Source organism: Pongo pygmaeus, chromosome 15 (genome assembly GCF_028885625.2).
Source record: "Pongo pygmaeus isolate AG05252 chromosome 15, NHGRI_mPonPyg2-v2.0_pri, whole genome shotgun sequence".
NCBI classification, from domain to species: Eukaryota; Metazoa; Chordata; class Mammalia; order Primates; family Hominidae; genus Pongo; species Pongo pygmaeus.
In genome coordinates this window covers 50,111,234-50,130,021 of record NC_072388.2, presented here as the reverse complement: position 1 = coordinate 50,130,021, position 18,788 = coordinate 50,111,234, and the positions used below count along the sequence as shown (strand labels likewise).

Here is an 18,788-nt window from a genome sequence, read left to right as displayed (position 1 = left end):
TAATTCAGCCAAGGTTCCTGACTTCCAGGCTTCCACAGTCACTCTTGAATGTTTGGCTCTATCAGATACTGCTACTATATGCTTTTTGATAATTTTTTTATTAATAATAGTTAATTAAAATTAATTTAATTGAGAGAATTTGGTGACACTCTTTGGGATCACTACAGATACCACCCAACATACTCAATTCAGAATTGCCAAAGAGGGACTTCAGGGCCTCCTGCTGTTTCAGATGGCCTTCTCTGGAACAGTGGGCCAGCTCCTTCTTTGTGGCTTTGGAACTGTTCTGCAGCAGCACTGACAGACAAGAAAAGGTGCAGATTAGCCTGATAATCCCATAAGCTGTGATGGGAAAATCCACTGTGCACTGAGATTCCTTTCTCATTGGGTGGAATCTCAAAATCACCACATGCTCTTTTGTTGAACTACCCTGAAGACTGATTTTCATGTTTTTCCCCAAGAACCTCCCACTGAAGAATGGCTAAATGCCAGACACTGACTGCCACAGGGAGAGCCTGGCCTTCCCACTATCCCTTTCCCTCTTGCCAAAAACACTCCAGGAAACTCCCTCTGAAGTCATGCATATCTTTTCTGGACTGTGACCCTGCCTGTGCATGACTGTGGCCACCAGCAGCTGGGTACAGCAACTGAGGGGCAGACATCTGCTCTGTAATAACAGCAGAGATGAATCTTTATTTTAATGAAACATGATGGGCTGCATGATTACAAGCAGCATCAGGTTTTTCTAAAGGCAGACTGCAGGCATTGTTTGCCTACCCTTGTCCCATTTACCTGGTGCCTGAGATGAGGTACCACGACTAGTCTGAACAAGCTTTTTGAGGCTTACCAAACTCCTTTTCCTTGGTGGTAACCTTCCTTCATGCATTTTTAAGTGAGAGAGAATATCAAGATTATACCCACAACAAGCTGGGGGAGGTAACCAATTCAAAAGTTTCATTTCCTGCCCCAGGTTTTATTGCATAAGTGGGATGGTATTTAGGAGTTTCATTTGAAGAAGAGAGACCCTGGCTTGGCCATGGTTTTTGAACACACGTGTCACATGCTTCTGCCTGACCTAACCTGCCCTTGAACTACGGACAGAGCAGTACAAGCCAACCAGTTCCATATGCCATTACTCTAAGCACTAAATGACCATGGTCCCTGTTTCCTTGCCAATGGGTAACTAACTTATATTTCAGCATATATTTCTACCTTGGATTACACAGGAAGATCAGCTTAACAATTGCTTCTCAGACATGCCAACAAATTCATTTCAGCAAACACTGTTTATCACTAGCTGTGTACTAGTCATGAAACCAGATGAAATAGATGCAGTCCCTCACGGTAAGGAGCTTACAACTTTAATGTATGGAATTAGACACATGCACACCTAAATATAGATTAGTGGACTGGAACATGAATGCAAATAAATTATCCAGAATGTAACCCAGACAGATAAAGCAATGGCAATATTTGCTATAATGGTTAAAGACATATGGAGAATACAGTAAGAATGTCTGCTATCTATATAATTGGAAATCTAGAAGGAGATGGTAGAATGATCAAGAAATGATATTCAAAGAGATAATAACTGAGGATTTCTCAAACATTAGGAATTCCAAAACATCCCAAATATATTAAGTACAAGGAAATTTGCAAACAATCCATCATGGTGAGACTGTGAACACCAAAGACAAAGAGATTATCTTAAAAGTATCCAAAGAGAAAAGACACATTTCCTACAAAGGAATAGCAATTAGAACAATGCAAGCTTCTCTGTGATAGCATTAAGCCAGAAAAGACAGGGGAGTAGTATCTTCAAGACAGTACATAACTGCCAAGCTAGAATCATATGACCTCAAAGTAATAATAAAATAATTTTGGCCATGATAGGGATTTAAAGTTATAAGTAAGGTGCTTTGAGAAAGCTAAGGGAGGAGAATTAATCGTGCGTGGATGCTGGTGTTGAGGGGTGGGGAATGGAACAGGTGTGAGTAGGATTGAGACAGCTGGGGAGTGAGGAGACAGGACTGCAGCCAGTGATAGGATCCCTTGTTTAAATGAGGAAAAGGCTCTACCTCAAATCCAGCACAGTTCCACTCAAGGTGCCCAGAGTGTAGGCTGTAGGTGAGATGCCAATTCTTCCAGACTCTTCAGCTTGGTGGCCTTACATAAGGCACAGTCTGCACATTTGTATCTGCTGCCCTGAGGGGAGGTGCTCCAGATGGTGCAGTCTGAGCAAAGGCCTAGAAGCCCATATGGACATACTACGGTATGTTCAGGCAATAGAATGCCTCTGATAGCTGCATCCCATAAGTACGACGTCTTCCTCGTGTTCAGGCTTGTGCACTGGACTGTATAGAAGAACACTGATTCCCATGAGTGGAGCAGGCAGCACACAGGTAAGCTAAATGGGAGCTTCAAGGCTGATAAAGCTCTTCCAGAATACAATCAATGTGTTTTCCAAGGGCATCAGGGACCTAGTAGAATTCTAAGCCTGAGAAGGTCAAGCACCATTTTACAAGCCCCTCCACATCTCCCCACACCCCAGAGTGGCCTTACTGTTGCTCCCCGCACCCCTCAGGCCCTCTGCTCATTTACGCTTTTCTACTCCATGCCATGGAAATGCAAGGAGTTAGGAGCTGTAAAGGATTCCTTGTGAGTCCTACATCTCTGCCTGCATTTGCCCACTCATATCAGGACAGAGTATTATAAAGTATTGAAGTCTCCAAGAACCTTTGAGGTCATTCAGTACTTCCTCACAGCCAGTGTGGAACTTCCTGTACAACATCTGTGACCAAAGCCCATCCCCCTCCTGCCAAAGCTCTACCACGACCTAGAGGCTCACAGCCTAGATCATCATGATGGATCTTCTCTCCAAGATGTCAACTCTCATTTCTTCCTATGTCTGTCTTCTCCAAGGAAAAGAGCTTCAGTCTTTCCCTTAAAGGACTGCATCCTAATCATTTTAATATGGTCAGGATTTGGCAAAGTACCTGCACTCACCCCAATCACAGGTTTTATTTCACTGCACTGTAAACTTCACTAGTGATGCACAAGAGTACCTTGAGGGCAAAGACCATTTCTTGTTGATCATTGCCACTATTCACAAGGTCTGGAGTACTAGTGGCTACATGATGGACATTCACTAAATTACTTCTGAAAGAATAAGTAAAACGACAACCATATTGTCTGATTTCCAAATCATCCAACTCATCTTTCTTTGGACGTGTGACTGACTTAGAAAACTATGAAATCCAGAACCCAATACAGGCAACCTCAACTTCTGTGTGTGTGTGTGTGTGTGTGTGTGTGTGTGTGTACACAAGAGAGAAGGACTACCCTCCTCTGGGGCCAACGTATTTTCCTTCTTTGCTCCCTCATATACTCCTGGGCAGCAGCAGTCTCCTATGAATCTTCAAGTTTATCTCTACTTTCTCAGCATTCATAGGGTAAATTTTCCCAAAGATGAAAAGGAGAAGCCAGAGCACAGGTAAAACCATCGCAGTCCCTCCTCTGGTTCCTTCTACCACTGCCCCAGCTCAAAGCTCTGCTGTGATGTAGATCATGTTTTTCCCAGAAAATGTAAACTTCTTAAGAAAACTGACTATCTTCTACAACTCCTAGCACAGTGCTAGGCATACAACTAATTTCTGCAAGACAGTGTAGAAGCTAAGAATGGGCTCTGCAGCCAGTCACCCTGAGCTTGAATCTTAACTCCATCACTGTCAGCTCTGTGACAGTGGCAAGTACCAAACCTCTCAATGCTTCTGCCTCCTTATTTGTGAAATGGAGATAGTGATGTTATCTACCACACAGGGCTTCTGAGAGGGTTGAGAAAATACATGCAAAATACCTGGTATGTAACATGCTATGTAGTATATGCAAGAAGCATTAGCTGTCATACTAATTTAATACATATTTATTGAGCTAATTATGGGTAAATGCAAAATTGCAACATAAGACAATCTTGTGCTAGGTACTCACTTTTTCATACTCATTGAAAGCATTTACAGAGCCTTCTCTGTGCTAACTGCTGAGGGCACAAAGATGAGCAGCACTTGGGAGATGATGTCACTTAGGAAGGTATTCTTTTCTCACTTTTTCCCTATTACATTTGATATCGTAAGGTGTCTCTGATGAGGTGTTAGCAGGTATCAAATTTTTAAGCATGTCTCCTAATCCTTTTGGACCTCAGTTTCCTCAACTGCAAAGCCAGGCGGTTTGGCTACTTGATCATCTAGCTTTAACATTGTATAACTTTATGATCATGGAGATTTGATTGTTTGTGAAAAAAAAATTGCACTTCTGTTTCAGGGGTTTTTCTTCCACGCTTCTTCTCATGGACTAGGAAACATGGGGACTTATTTTTGAGGTCACAAAAGAGGAAAAACCGAGACTCCTCAACCCAGACCCAACCACTGGCTTTGATGACATCAGGAAAGAGGGAGGAATGTTCTCTTCAGACTTGGGAAGTTGGCAGGTGACTCTCCTGGAGGCTGGTGTGCTTGAGGTCTCTGAGCGGGGCCCAGCTGCAGCCCCTACAGACCAGGATACAATAATGAGATGTTTTCATGCCAGGATCTACAGAAGGAACCATTCATCTCTTGCTGCTTCAGGCAATAGTCCAGCTTCTCTTGGCAGGGAGCAAATCTGTGCCAAGATTCACTGAGGTTTTGGTGGTCAACTGGATGGCAGCAGACCCTCTCTTTCTTCCTGGGTCCATGGAACAAATAAAAAAATTAATAGTTGATCAAAGTTGAGCCTTTTCCAGGCTCCTGAGGCATTTCAATGATCATTATAGTATTATATCATTGAATAAGTTTTCAAGTACAGTGCATTAGGTAGGAGGTGGGGGAAGAACTTAAAAGGAACAGCTCTGAGGAGCTGCTTCATCTCAGGCCAGATGGGAATGGACTGGGATGTGGGTTCTCTAGACAACAACATCGACAACAAGGAGCTCTCAAGCACACAGATGCCTCCGCCCCCTATCAGTTGCACAGTGTTTCTCGCTAAAGCAACTTAGAAAAACAATTTAGACATCCGAAGAATAAAACTCTAAGGCTATAGGGCTCCGTGACTTCTTGCCAGAGCCAAGAGGAAGCTGGCTCTCGACCTCACCTGCCATCACCATTCAAGGCAGACAGAGCCTTCAAAGTGCTTAACAGAGATGAGTCAGGAGTCCAAATTCCCTTGCTCTCTCTCAGTTTTCATCAGCACCACAAGAATAGGCTGGAATTTTACTAAACGACTGAACACACATATTGCTAACAATGGATTCGTTACAGACTGTCCAGGGAAAACAGGAGAGAAAAAACTGAATTGCAGTGTAACCCCAGTTTCATATCATGGCAACCCTGTACAAACAACTCTCAGTGCAACCATATGCCAGTTCCCATCTTCACCTCCCAGACCCAGGTAGTCCTCAAGAGACAAAGCTCAGGAACTAATCTCAGCATCTGACGGCAACAAAATTACCATTAAGCCTCTTGCCAGTGGGGCCAGCACTCACCAGGAAAAACTTGCTCTGTTAGATAAAAACCCACTACTGGGCGTGGTGGCTCACACCTGTAATCCCAGCACTTTGGGAGGCCAAGGTGGGTGGATCACCTAAGGTCAGGAATTCGAGACCAGCCTGGTCAACATGGCAAAACCTTGTCTCAACTAAAAATACAAAAATTAGCTGGGCTTGGTGGCAGGTGCCTGTAATCTCAGCTACTTGGGAGGCTGAGGCGGAAGAATCGCTTGAACCTGGGAGGTGGAATTTGCAGTGAGCCAAGATTGCACCATTGCACTCCAGCCTGGACGATGAGAGAAAAAAAAAAAAAACAACTTACAACTTGCTTGAAAGGGATAATTCATTCTCCCTACCTTCACCCCAAATATGCATGTATACATGCAATGTTTTCTGAAAAGGAATCATGTTTGTTATTTCTCTATTGGTGGAGCTAAGCCTTGTTCTGGCATTCCTGGCAAATGCTCAGGAAATAATGTCCTGGTTGTTTTTCAAAGGAGAGATTACTTCAGAAGGACTTGGGGAGAGAGATCTTTTGTACGATTTCTCTTGGAAGATGGGGATGGAGGCTGCAGCGAGGCAGGCTTTCAGAGAGAAGAGTATGGCACAAACCCCGCATGGGAAAGACCAGCTCCTCATCCTGTGCATCATTTGTACCTTCAGCCTGGTCAGGCCCAGAAAGACTGCATATCCAGTGCAAGCTGATGGAGATGCAGCCTTTGGTATCATAAAGCACAGGGTTTTTTGTTCATTCGTATTTGGGGGCAACAGCCTGTGCATTTTTTTGGCAGCCATAAACATTGCCATATGCTGAGAGAGAGAGTGAGGGTTGAATTAACATGCTGCCTCATCTTTTGGTGTGTCACAGCTGAGTCATATCCATTTTGACACTCAGAGAATATAAATAGAAAGATTTTGGGGACAGAAATGAGAAATCTATACATCTTGGACTTTTTCAAGTTCTTCTGGCTAGCATGTGCTCTTTTCCTTAGCAGTCCTGCCCATGATGAAACAAAGTCAGAGAAAGAACAGCCTTTGCTCAAACTTTTGAATGTCTTTGATACGTTAGATTGGAAAAGACTGTTTGAAAGATAGGGAACAAATATGTTTTATTTCATAGAACTATGTGTGTGTCCTGAGCCAGTAGTGGCAAGAAGGGGGAGAAGCCTATGGATGATGCACGTAAGATTAAAATCCTACAGGGTTTTTCCCCATCCTGGTGCCTTCACAACCTCAAGTATGGGGAAGCCAGAGTCATGCAGTGATTTATGCACCAGGAATCCAAGCTCAGAAAGCATCCAGGCATAAGGCCAGGCGCTGGTGATTTCTGCTATTTTGCACTCTATGGTTTCTTGAGAAAATGGTACATCACTCTGTTGGTTTTCTTGCTGTTCTTCTGAGGTGGAATGGAACATAAAGCTTCAACATGTTTTATACCAAAATGGTTATACTAAAGAGGTCTGGCATATAGTTACCCTAAAGGGGGCTTCCCAAGAGGAGGAAGAAGTGACCAGCAATGTCTCATTAGCAGCCATAGACCTGGGAGACTCAACATGTCAAATATGTCAACAAACATTTCCTGAGTAGTCACTAGAATAGCATCCATTTAAAAGGCAGAGTTTCTGCCCTGAGGAGCTTATAATATTTGAGGAGGAGGGTAAGAGATAAATACTTAATAAGCAGAAGATAGTAAAACTAAAGACAAGCAAGGCAGAGGCTTTCTAGAAGTTTGCTAGAATAAAATTAGAGATAGGAAAACTCACAAGGCCATTTAGACTCAAGAGTAGCCTTCCCTCTGGAGGTCTAATTTAATTAGCACTATCATTGGGCAATTACTAAAATTATTCATCAAGGGATGGAATTTAAAACCTTTGAAAAAAGAGGGGTGGGAGTACATGTGTATATGTGAGAGAAAGAGAGAGAAAGAGAATGAGAGAAGAGAAAGGAAAGGAGAGAAGAGAAAGAGAAAGGAGGAGGGAAGATTAGGGAGGAAAAGAAAGGACAAGAGAGAGCGGAGGAGCGGGGAGAAGGGATCCCTAACCTAGATCGAATCCTCCAATGCTCAAAACCACTGAGCACTTTCTACTCTCAGAATTGTTAAAGTCACCGTTATCCACAAATGCTTTTAAGATTTTGAAATATATGAGAAACATTTAATGTGCTTCACAGAATAAGCTAAATGAAAATGGTCCTTACACTACAACTGCTGGCACTCCCCTGGGCTGTCTGATGGTATGAAGTTTTGAGCACACACACAGATGATAACAAGCCTGTAAGGCTTGTCAAGAAACTTGACTTTTCAGGTGTTTGAATAAAGAAGACAGCATATTTTTGTATTCATCTTGGTTAACAGATATAAAAGATTAATTATGTCATTAAGTAGTATATAATTTTCAAGCATATTTAATGTCACTGCATATTTACAGTAATTTTCAAAGGAATTTTGCATCATTATATTATTCCCACAACAAGATTTTTTAAATGTTTTTCTGAAATTCTATATTTCTAAGAAGAGCTCTATGTACCTTCTTAGAGCTTCATCCCAACATCAATTTAGGAAGAAGCGCAGCTAATGTTAAAACTCTACACGCATGGGTTTACATTTAGACACCTGCATTCTCTCTGTCCATCTGTCTCTCCCTCTCTCTCACAGATTTGAGACACAGGAACTAAAACTGGACCAAGGCTCCTAGTAAGGATCACAGAATAGAAGTATTTTGGTTCAATTCCCTTCCCAAAAGGCATACAAAAGTTTAAAAGAATGGAAAATTAAAAAAATTTACAATCCCACCTTCTTTAGTCAAAGTAGGACACAGCCACAACTCTTAACCTCAGTTTCTGAGGACTGAATGCTAAGCAGAGTGAAAGTGGGACCTAACTGAGCAAAGGCATAAGAATAGCCACAAGCCTCTATAGATTTCTGGAAGGATATGGAGTTCTCCAAAAGGGGTGGCCCAGCAATTGCTTGATGGAAGTGTCAGGGCCTGGAAATGTGGGCAGGGCCCAAAAGCCTCCCTGTGTCCAGTTCCAGGTTGTGGAGCATTTGGCAAGGCTGCCTGATACTTAGCATACAGTGTGTCCACATAACAGAGAGGAGGTCTGGCCCTCCGGCTGCAGAAGGAGCACCAGTGGAGGCTGGGTTTGTAGCAGTGACTCCACGCCTGCTGGTAAACATAGTTCTCAGCCAAAGATGATTCCACATCCCAAGGAGGCATTTGGCAATATCTGAAGATATTTTTATTTGCCACAACAGGTATCAAGTGGGTAAAGGCATAGAGGCCAAAGATGTTCTAAACATCTAAAAGTTGCAGAACTTTCCCTTGGATTATACAGCCCCAAATCTTAATAGTGCCAGGGTTAGGAAGCTCTCTGATCTTGGACAAATTTCTTAACTTTTCTTAGCCTTAATGTCCTCCTCTGAAGAATAGGACTAATAAATAGCTTCTTGATACAGTCGTTAAGCTGATTAATTCAGATACATGATTTATATGAAGCAATATTTTGCACAGTGCTTGACACGTTGTAAGTATTCAATAAATGTTGGCAACTATAGCTTCTCTCTCTCTCCCCCCCTTTCTGTCTCTCTCTTTAAGCAAGTATAAGTACATTTGCTTGGCTCTATGGCCTATAGCCCATCCTTGACACTATTCTGCCTTCACAAACACCTTTAGCAAAATTCTCAGTTCTCCAGCACTTTCTAAGAGTGGCCTACCTCACTGGTGATGATTCTTTGAGAAATGTGCTAAACGTGTACAGTTAGGACAAGGGAAGTTGGATTCAACTGATTGGTCCAGCACACTACTCTGATTCTTGGAATAAAGATCATAACCCCCCATTCCAGCTTTACATAACCAAACCAGAATAAAACCCAGGCCAGCTAAACCCTTGGATAATTAATTGTTCTTGGTATGTTTCTGGATCATTGAAAATTTGAATGTGTAAACACCAACATTTCTATTTTAAACATTAGTAGAAAATATTCCTAAGGTGAATTATATATTTTTCTGTATTTTTAACGAGTATATTCAATAGTTTAAGCTTTCCTTCATGACTCAAGATCATTACTACTAACATCAATTATTACACATGCTTTACCACAGTGACGGCCTCAGGATCTGCCGAAGTTTGTTAGCTCTTTATCCACATGCTAAATAGATCAAGGGCACTGTGCTTTCTTATCTTTTGTTTACACTAATTAACAAGGGTTTGTTTTCCTGCTGGATTCCTTGTTTTAACATTTCTAACTGGCTGTTCCTTCAAACATTAGCATAATGCCAAGGGTGGATCCGAAATTTTAGGGAACTGAAGCTCAGACAATTGTTGGTTGTTGGGAGGAGGGACTCTTAAAAAAAAAAAAAAAAAGATACAAAATTACAAATACAAAATTAGATAACAAATTGGACAGTGGGCATATTCCTGGAAGACATTCCTACTCTGGTTACGCTAGCAATAATTTAATAATACACAGAAGTAACTATAAAATATACATATATATTCCAACAAACCCTAATTGACTTCTACTTAGCTAGAGCTCAAAAAACGCCTACAGCCTCTTCAATGCCATCTGACATGAGGTGATGTGTGCTGGAGGGCAAGTCAGAGTGGCAGCAGGCAGTCTGAACCAATTGTGGTTAAGATATCTTACCTTTGGAAATTTTACAAAACCATGTGACCGGGTGAGCACATTAGTGGGTCACTTACTGTGGACCTGCCTTCATAATAGTCTGATGCAGTATTACTCTCTTCTGAACTAAAAAGCCAAAGTCAACCTTGACAGAGTCTTACATGAATTAAGAAAGAAAAGGCTCTGAATAAAGACTGACGTACCTACTTGGAATAAAGCAAAGAGCCTTGCGTGCATAGAGTTTGAGACATATGCATAAAATATCTCTTTGGCTTATCTCTTATTTCTAGCTGTGCTTCACCAGGTGAGGAAAAATGAGCCAATCTCTTAGAGTCATTCTTTCCCCCCAAAAATCTTTATGTTCTTTTACTGGAGCAAGATTCCTGATCCCTATACAGTGATGTATTTACTAAACAGAGACCTGTACAGAAATTACGTACTATCCATCTAGATAGGTTGTTACACTTTTGCCTGTTGGTGGGATAGTTCCATTTATCAAGTTTTATACATCAAAAAGCTTTGAATTTCACCAGATTGTCCATTAATTCTCCTCTGAAAAAGTGGCATTTAATTTCAGCTATTATACTTTAACAACATTAAAAAGCTTCCGCATTACGCTTCTTCTCGCAAAATGGCATTGAGCAGACACAGCTGAGTCCATTACCCCACCCAGATTTATATAGTCATATTTGACAACTTTATACCAGAGAGCTGGGACAGTTACTCCTAATTAACACAGACTTCTTACTCTGACAGCCCATCTTCTTGGCCACATTTTACATAGCCAATGAAGACATGCCAGCAACTGTCCCATATATAACTTGGCATTAAAGCACCAGGTCTATTTGATGGTGGTGGCAGACACTATTACTTTATATCCTGATAAAAGGCGAATTTTAAAAACTGCCACCTGGAGATTAAAAATCAAGGGCACAACGTTCTGAGAACTGAGGATTGAGCATTCTGGTATCCCAAATGATGTGAATATGATCAGAAACCAACTGTGAATTGTACCCATGTTTCCCAGCTGGGGAGATAGTAATAGATTGATTCAAATCCCATTACTAAATCCACATAGCCCTGAGGTTTTCCTGTAAAGTGTGTATCAAAAAACATGAAGTTAGGGTGACAAAGTTTGACAGCAATGTTATACAAGTCAAACTTGTAAGGTCATAGTAAGCATATCTATGCTGAGAGAAAAGCATCAAATCCTTTGTGTACACATTTAGTTTTATTTTAACAAAGCAACTTGTACACTTTTAACCTTTAAAACTGAGCATCATCTTTCCTTTCCAGTGAAACAAAAAGAAAATTTAAAAATAAACAGGAACAAAATTACAATAGAGAATGTCAATTCCAAATAAGATCCTACAGGTTCTGCTGATTCTCCCATTGAGTGTCAGGGCTCAAGTCATCATTAGGAGAGAATTTATTTTAAAAGTGTCATCTTAAACTGTAAGGATGTCTGTCAAATATCACAACTGAACATGCCAAAGGAGAAGCCATGCTGTCAAAATGCCCACTTAACCCACCCAAACATCTCCAACCCACCCTTTGCACCTTCTATAACTCCATTTTTTAAAGTTTTTTTGTCTTTTTTTAAACAAGAGAAAGTAGACAGATGCATGTTGGGAAATGCTAACTGTGCATATTCACAGAGAGACATGGTGTACTCTCTGAGCCCAATGTACAGAGAAAGGAGAAAAGAAGCTAGAATTCTGTGCACTGCTACACAGAGGCCTGGCAACTTCCAGCTTCCAGCAGAGCCAAGGGAACAGGTTTTTCTTTTTTTCCCACAGAGATCGGTGGTGTTGATTCTGTTCAGTTTTTGTTCAGACAGGAAAGGATGAAAATGAATTTTGAACAGAAAGGGGTAAAGACAGTTTTTCCATTGTATTCTGCTCAAGGTATTTCTCCCAAAATAAGTTGAGAACCATGGTGTAGAGAAAAGGGACCTCAAGAACAGGGCGACTGACTGAGCGCAAGAGGAAAAAAAAGGGAAAAAGGAAGACTGCAACTTGCTCCCAGGGATTGGAGAAAAGTTTTTTAAAAAGAAAGTTGGGGCCGGGCGTGGTGGCTCACGCCTGTAATTCCAGCACTTTGAGAGGCCAAGGCGGGCGGATCACAAGTTCAGGAGATTGAGACCATCCTGGTTAACACAGTGAAACCCCGTCTCTACTAAAAATACAAAAAATTAGCCAGGTGTGGTGGCGCTTGCCTGTAGTCCCAGCTACTTGGGAGGCTGAGGCAGGAGAATCGCTTGAATCCGGGAGGCGGAGGCTGCAGTGAACCGAGATCGAGCCACTGCACTCCAGCCTGGGCGACAGAGTGAGACTCCATCTCAAAAGGAGACAGAGTGTTTCCAGGGATATGGATGAAGCTGGAAACCCTCATTCTCAGCAAACTATCACAAGGACAGATAATCAAACACCGCATGTTCTCACTCACAGGTGGGAGTTGAACAATGAGGACACACGGACACAGGGCGGGGAACATCACACACCGGGGCCTGTCGGGGGGTGGGGGGCAGGGGGAGGGATAGCATTAGGAGAAATACCTAATGTAAATGATGAGTTGATGGGTGCAGCAAACCAACATGGCACATGTATGCATATGTAACAAACCTGCACGTTGAGCACATGTACCCTAGAACTTAAAGTATAATAATTAAAAAAAGAAGGTTGGAATCCATTAGTGTTGTATTAGTCATCTTCTCCTTCATCCTCCTCTCCCTCCCCTTCATCATCATCTTCATCTTCTTCACCTTCATCCTCATCCCCTTCTTCATCAATACCTTCTAATCCTTCCTCCTCTTCTTCATCATCATCTTCTCCTTCTCCTTCTTCATCATCCATATTGGAAACCAAGTAGTACTGTAGTAGGTTTGGCCAAATACCATCTTTGATGACCTCTCCTAACTCATTAGCCCCTACATCAGAATGGTCAGTAAACCAGGTAAAAAAGCTCTCTAGTTCCACATGCTGCTTCTTCTTGCTGGCTTTATTCTGTGTTTAACTTGAATGTTTTGTCAAATCCTTTCCAGATTTCCATTTGATTTCAGTGGACTTTGAAGATGGATCACCTCTCTCATTCAGATGAAATTCTTTGGAGAGAATTTTATTTCCAAAGTAAGGATTTTCATCAAAATAAAAATCTATTCAGCAATTTGATTTAATGTCATCAAATTCCATCACTTCAACTTTGGTCAAATAATGCACTGCCTCTTCATCCTCCTCCCCAAGCAGTGCAGACACTTTGGATGGTTGACAAATGTTGTTACCCAAAAATCTGGGATTTTGGCAATCAACTCTGACTTCTTCTGAGAAAATTATTTACGGAGTTTGTTATATTTCTGTTCTACTTTCAAAATCTCCTCACTGGCTTGTTCATTAAGTCTGTCTATTCCATTTTGTACTTTATCAATGTGTTCAATTGCTTCTTGCTCTTCTTCTTCTCCCTTCTTCAGTAAGCCTGCAGAGGTCAATGTCTCCTCTGGTCTTAGGACAGGAGGTGGTCTTGGTTTCTTCATTTGAGGTGGGAGTGGAGACAGGTGTTTGGGGGCCATGTGGCTAAGGAAGTCCAAGAAGCAGACCACGGGTCTCCTTGCTCATCAGGAAGCAGGCAAAAAACTCAGGGTCATTTTTTAAGAGCATTTTCTTAATATGAATAATTTTTTTAGTTGACACTTTATAATTGTACATATTTATGAAGTGTGATATTTCAATACCTGTATACAATGCATAATGATCAAATCAAGGTAATTAGTGTCACTTCAAACATTATTGTGTTGAGAACATTCAAAATTCTCTCTTGTAGCCATTTTAAAATATCAAATAAATAATAACTATAGTCACCCCACAGTGCTATAGAACAATAGAACTTACTCCTCTTATCTAGCTATAATTTCGTATTGGTTAAAAAAACCTTTGCTTATCTCCCCTTCCCTCTACCCTTCCCAGGTTCTAGTTAGCACTATTTAGTAATAGTTTTGAATATGATTTAAGTTCAAGTAACCATGATCATCTGTAGTTTGTACTGTTTTCGGTAGTAAAAATTCAAGACTTGGACTCTTAAGGTTTCTAATAAAAAGCAAATGTTTACTTGTACTTCCCTTTGTTCCTCTTTACCAGTTATTTCTTTTTAATGTTTACACTTTGTTTCTTTTTTTTTTTAATAGCGATAGGGTTTCACCATGTTGCCCAGGCTGGTCTTGAACTCTTGGGCTCAAGTGATCCTCCCACATCAGCCTTCCAAAGTGCTAGGATTATAGGCATGAGCCACTATGCCCAGCCTAATTTTTAAATTTTGAAATAATTTTGGACTTAAAGAAAAGCTGCAAAGTTCAGAGATCCCTGATATCCTTTACCCAGTTTTCTTGACCACATCTTATATAGTCTTGGTAAGATTATCAAAACCAGAAAATTAACATTGATACAATACCACTAACTAATCTGTAGACCCTATTGAAATAATGTTGCCAGTTTTTCCACTAATGTCTTTTTTACTGGTATGATCCAGGATTCCACGTTGTATTCGGTTGTCATGTGTCCTAAGTGTTCTCTAATTTGTGACAGGACTTTAGTCTTTTTTGTCTCCCTCTCCCACAACAGTGACACTTTTGAAGCCTACTAGCCAGTTATTTTGAAAAATCTCTCTAGATTTTGATCTGATAATTTCTCATAATTATACTTTTTTGCAAGAATAACATAGAGGAGATGTTGGGCCCTTCTCAGTGTCCCATATCAAGAAATACACAATATTAGGTGATATTAACTTTGATGACTTGGGTAAGGTGATGCATGCCAGGTTTTTCTACCAAAAAGACATTTTTTTCCCTTTGTAATAATTAGGAGAGAAAATTTAAGACTATGCAAATAGTCTTATTTCTTATACTTTTGCTCATTAATTTTAGTGCCCAATGATGGTTCTTATCTGAACAGTTATTGCTATTTGCCTAAGAATAATTTTTATTTAAATAATTTCCTCTACATTTATTAATCAGAATCCTACTGTAAGAAAGAATTGTCCTTTCCCAGCCTCTTAATTATTCATTCAATTACTTATATCAATTTAGAGCCATAGATGCTTATTTTGAGTATAATCCATTATTACAATTTTTTAATTGTTGTTGCTCAAATTGTCCCAATTTTTACTACAAAAGGAACCCCTTCAAGTTTCTTACATTCTTTCAGCATGTCCCCATCAGTTTTTGAGTACTTCCTTACCTTCTGGCATCACAAGATGTTCCAGACTAATCTTATCATTTCACTGGCTCAATCCTGGAGTCAACCAATTCTACAAGGAACCCTGGTTCCTTTTATTGAAGAATGGCATTTAACAACCAAAATATAGGTGGTAGACGTGCTCATTGCTACTGGGATGTCATGAGGTATATGAAATATGTGTCTGTATATTACATATGTATATACACATCTATATTTACTTCTTTATGCCATCTGTGTACATAATAAAAATCCTGAGTTTATGCTGATACCTCCTATTCTAACACTATAGGGTTTATTCTAGCTTCCTCCCCCTTCCTTATTTTTAACTTATTTCTTCTACTTGAGAAATGGGGCTCTCATTATTCACAATGTTTTTATTTATTTGTTCAATCCTAGTAGAGATGTAGCTTCAGAATTGCTAAAGCATATCCCCATGAGTATTTACCAAATAGATTAAGATATTTGCATACCGTTCATTTTATAATACTTGCGTACAGTAGTCTTTAGTGCTATAGCATATAGTCAAAATACTATTTTCAATGCTACTTTTCTTACTGTTGTGTTCTATTTGGGGTTCCCCCAGCATCTGGGTTGAATTTAATTAATTATAATGGGAGAGGCGGACATTTCCATAGTTCTAAGAGTCAGAGCTATATAGTAAAGGCATATTCAGAAAAGTGCTGCTCATACCTTGCTCCTATCACTCTGTTCTCATTTCCCATTCTTTCCACCCTGTTTCCATCTACCCTCTGTAGGTAACCAATCTTATTACCTCTGGCTTATTTTTTCTGTACATTATTCCCTGTCGGGTTAGCAAAAATTAATAAATTTTACAACACATTCCGTTAGTGAAGCTGTATGTAAATAGGCATGCCATACTTAGGCACAAATGAGCAGATAAGTGTATGTGCTTTTAGTATTCCATTTTTCCTTATATCAAGCATAGTATACTATACATATTCTTTGCATTTTACTTTTTTCACTTAAAAGTATGTCCTGGAAAATCACTACCTATTATTTCAGAGAGACTTTCCTCATTTTTTTTACAGATATATAGTACTCCATGTATAAATGAACCATGGTTTTATTCAATCATTCTTCTATCTGTAGGCATTTAGATTGATTCCAATATTTTGCAATTACAAATGATGCTTCAATGAACAATCCTGTATGTATGTACTGTCATATCATTGGAAGTGAATTTTGGGCTAGATTTCTAAAATGAGATTTCTGAGTCAAACAGTAAACGCACATGTAGCTTTGTAAAGTAATGCCAAATTTCACTTTTAAAAGGTTGTACCAGCTTGACATCCTACCAGCACTGCAGGTAACAGAATGTGTTGTAAAATTTATTAATTTTTGCCAGCCTGACAGGCAAGAAATGGTATCTCAGTGTTGTTTTAATTGTATTCCTCTAATTATGAGTGAGTGTGAACAAGTTTCATGTTTAAGGGCCATTTCTATTTCATTTGTTGTGAATTGTCTGCTCATGAAAGCAAAGCCAGCAACAGAAATGGACAGGAAACTTTCACATCTGGCTCGCAGGATAGGCCCTGCCCCCTGGATTGAGCTCCATGGAGACCTTAGACTTGCCTGCTTTCTCAGCCCTATTCATACACCCAGCACCCAGGGCAGACAGAATTCTATTCCTCCCAGAGGCGGTCCATGACCTCAGTACCGCAGTTTGGTTGGTGTCTTAATCAAGCTCAACGATCTGAGTATTCAAGGTTATGGTTATTTTTAGGTTTCCTGTGACAATAAAAAACATTTTCTGCGGATGCTTAAAAGTAAGCCCTGTGTTTGGTGTAGAAATCACGAAGTTAACAATTAACATGGGCCCTGGGTATCTTCACATTTGAGTCTCAGGCATTGGTCCTCATGTTTCATACTGGGAAAAGTCAATCCACTCACCATTTGGCAAAGGTCAAAGCAGGGGACTGACCTTATGACTGATGATTCTGTGTTCCAGATCATTGTGAATTCCTCTACCTCTGTTTGCAAAAGAAAAAGGGAATTTTCCTGAGTTTCAGTTGAATTAATCACATTTAACAGCTCTTCAGACAAAAAAAAAAAATCAATCTTGTAAATTACAAGTACTGCCAGGAGAGCCTTACATTAGGCATAACTTCTGTGTATATGGTTAGGCCAGAAACGAAGCTGGATTTGATCCACTGAGGTTGAACTGTCACCAAAGGCAGCATTTCCGCTACTCTCTATCTTTTCAATACTGTAAATAAAGAACTGGATCAATTTGAACAACAGAGTCATTACTGTATCTTAATTCAATGTTTTCTGCTATTAATACATCTTGTCTTTTGATTCTCTAACTCGAAAGAGCTTGTCATTATGTGTTATTTGTTTCATTTAGCACCATTATCAAATTAAATAAGGAAGTATCTTCCTTTGCCTGTAGTCTCCAGGGCTGGAAGGGAAGTAATGCAGTAACTGTACAAGCCTTATTTAGCTCACACAGCTCAGTGGTACCCTTGCAAAGTGGGTGACTTTAAAAGGGATACTTTCTTTCCACATGAGCAATCTCATCAAGAACTATTTTAGCCTGACACCTAAAAGCTATTCTACTTGCATATGACCTTTATCTGTTAGTTACATGGGATTAAGGAAAATTGATCTATCCTTAGGGTCCCCTTTACCCTAAACTGCTCATAAGTTCATCTATAATTTGGAAAAAATAAATAAGGGGAAAATAGCTAAGGGGAGTCTATCACCGACTTCAGGTAAAATTCAAGGTCTTGTTTGTATTACCAGCTCTATTTCTGTATACCTAAATCTATGATGTTTCAGTTATGGACCACGAACTATAAACTCAAGTTCACTTTCACTGCAACCTTGGTTAAGAAAGAGGTGTTATCAACGCAGGCATTAATCATCTCAAGAACATTCAGAGTATGAAATGGTTTCCCTGACTTTGATGTAAACAAAAATGTTTCAAACTTTTCCCTTTCTGTATCAGGTAGTACTGTGGGTGACTTTTCTGCAGACTTTTTAGGAGAGATAGAATGAGTTGAAAACATATCAATTTGCATGTTTTATGGAAAACAATTTCTGTTAGAGCCACTGGCATACTAAAATTGCTCAATACTGACTGAAATAGGGAGTCTATTTTGGAAGGACTTCCAGCTTGGGTGACCAGTTTCCTATTTGCAAACTTTGAAAATCTCTTATTGGGGCAATGACTTAACCATTAATAAGAAAAACACAGGCCCCTTCTCTAATTCTGCAATTCCCTTGTTGAACTTGGCCAACCACAGGTATGATGGCTCACTGCCCATTAAGCCATTTTCACACTCTTCTGGGTTATATATAGAAAACAATACCTCAATTGTCTAAGAAAAGAGAGAGACTTTATAAGTCAGCATATACATATCCTCATAAACACACACACACAGTCTTCTGCCTACATACA

At 40.1% G+C, this 18,788-nt stretch overlaps 1 pseudogene; it reads right to left on the bottom strand.

Moving 5' to 3' along the window:
* Positions 1-12,841: 12,841 nt before the first annotated feature.
* On the bottom strand, positions 12,842-13,704 carry LOC129013136 (protein SET-like; annotated as a pseudogene).
* Between the last annotated feature and the right edge of the window lie 5,084 nt (positions 13,705-18,788).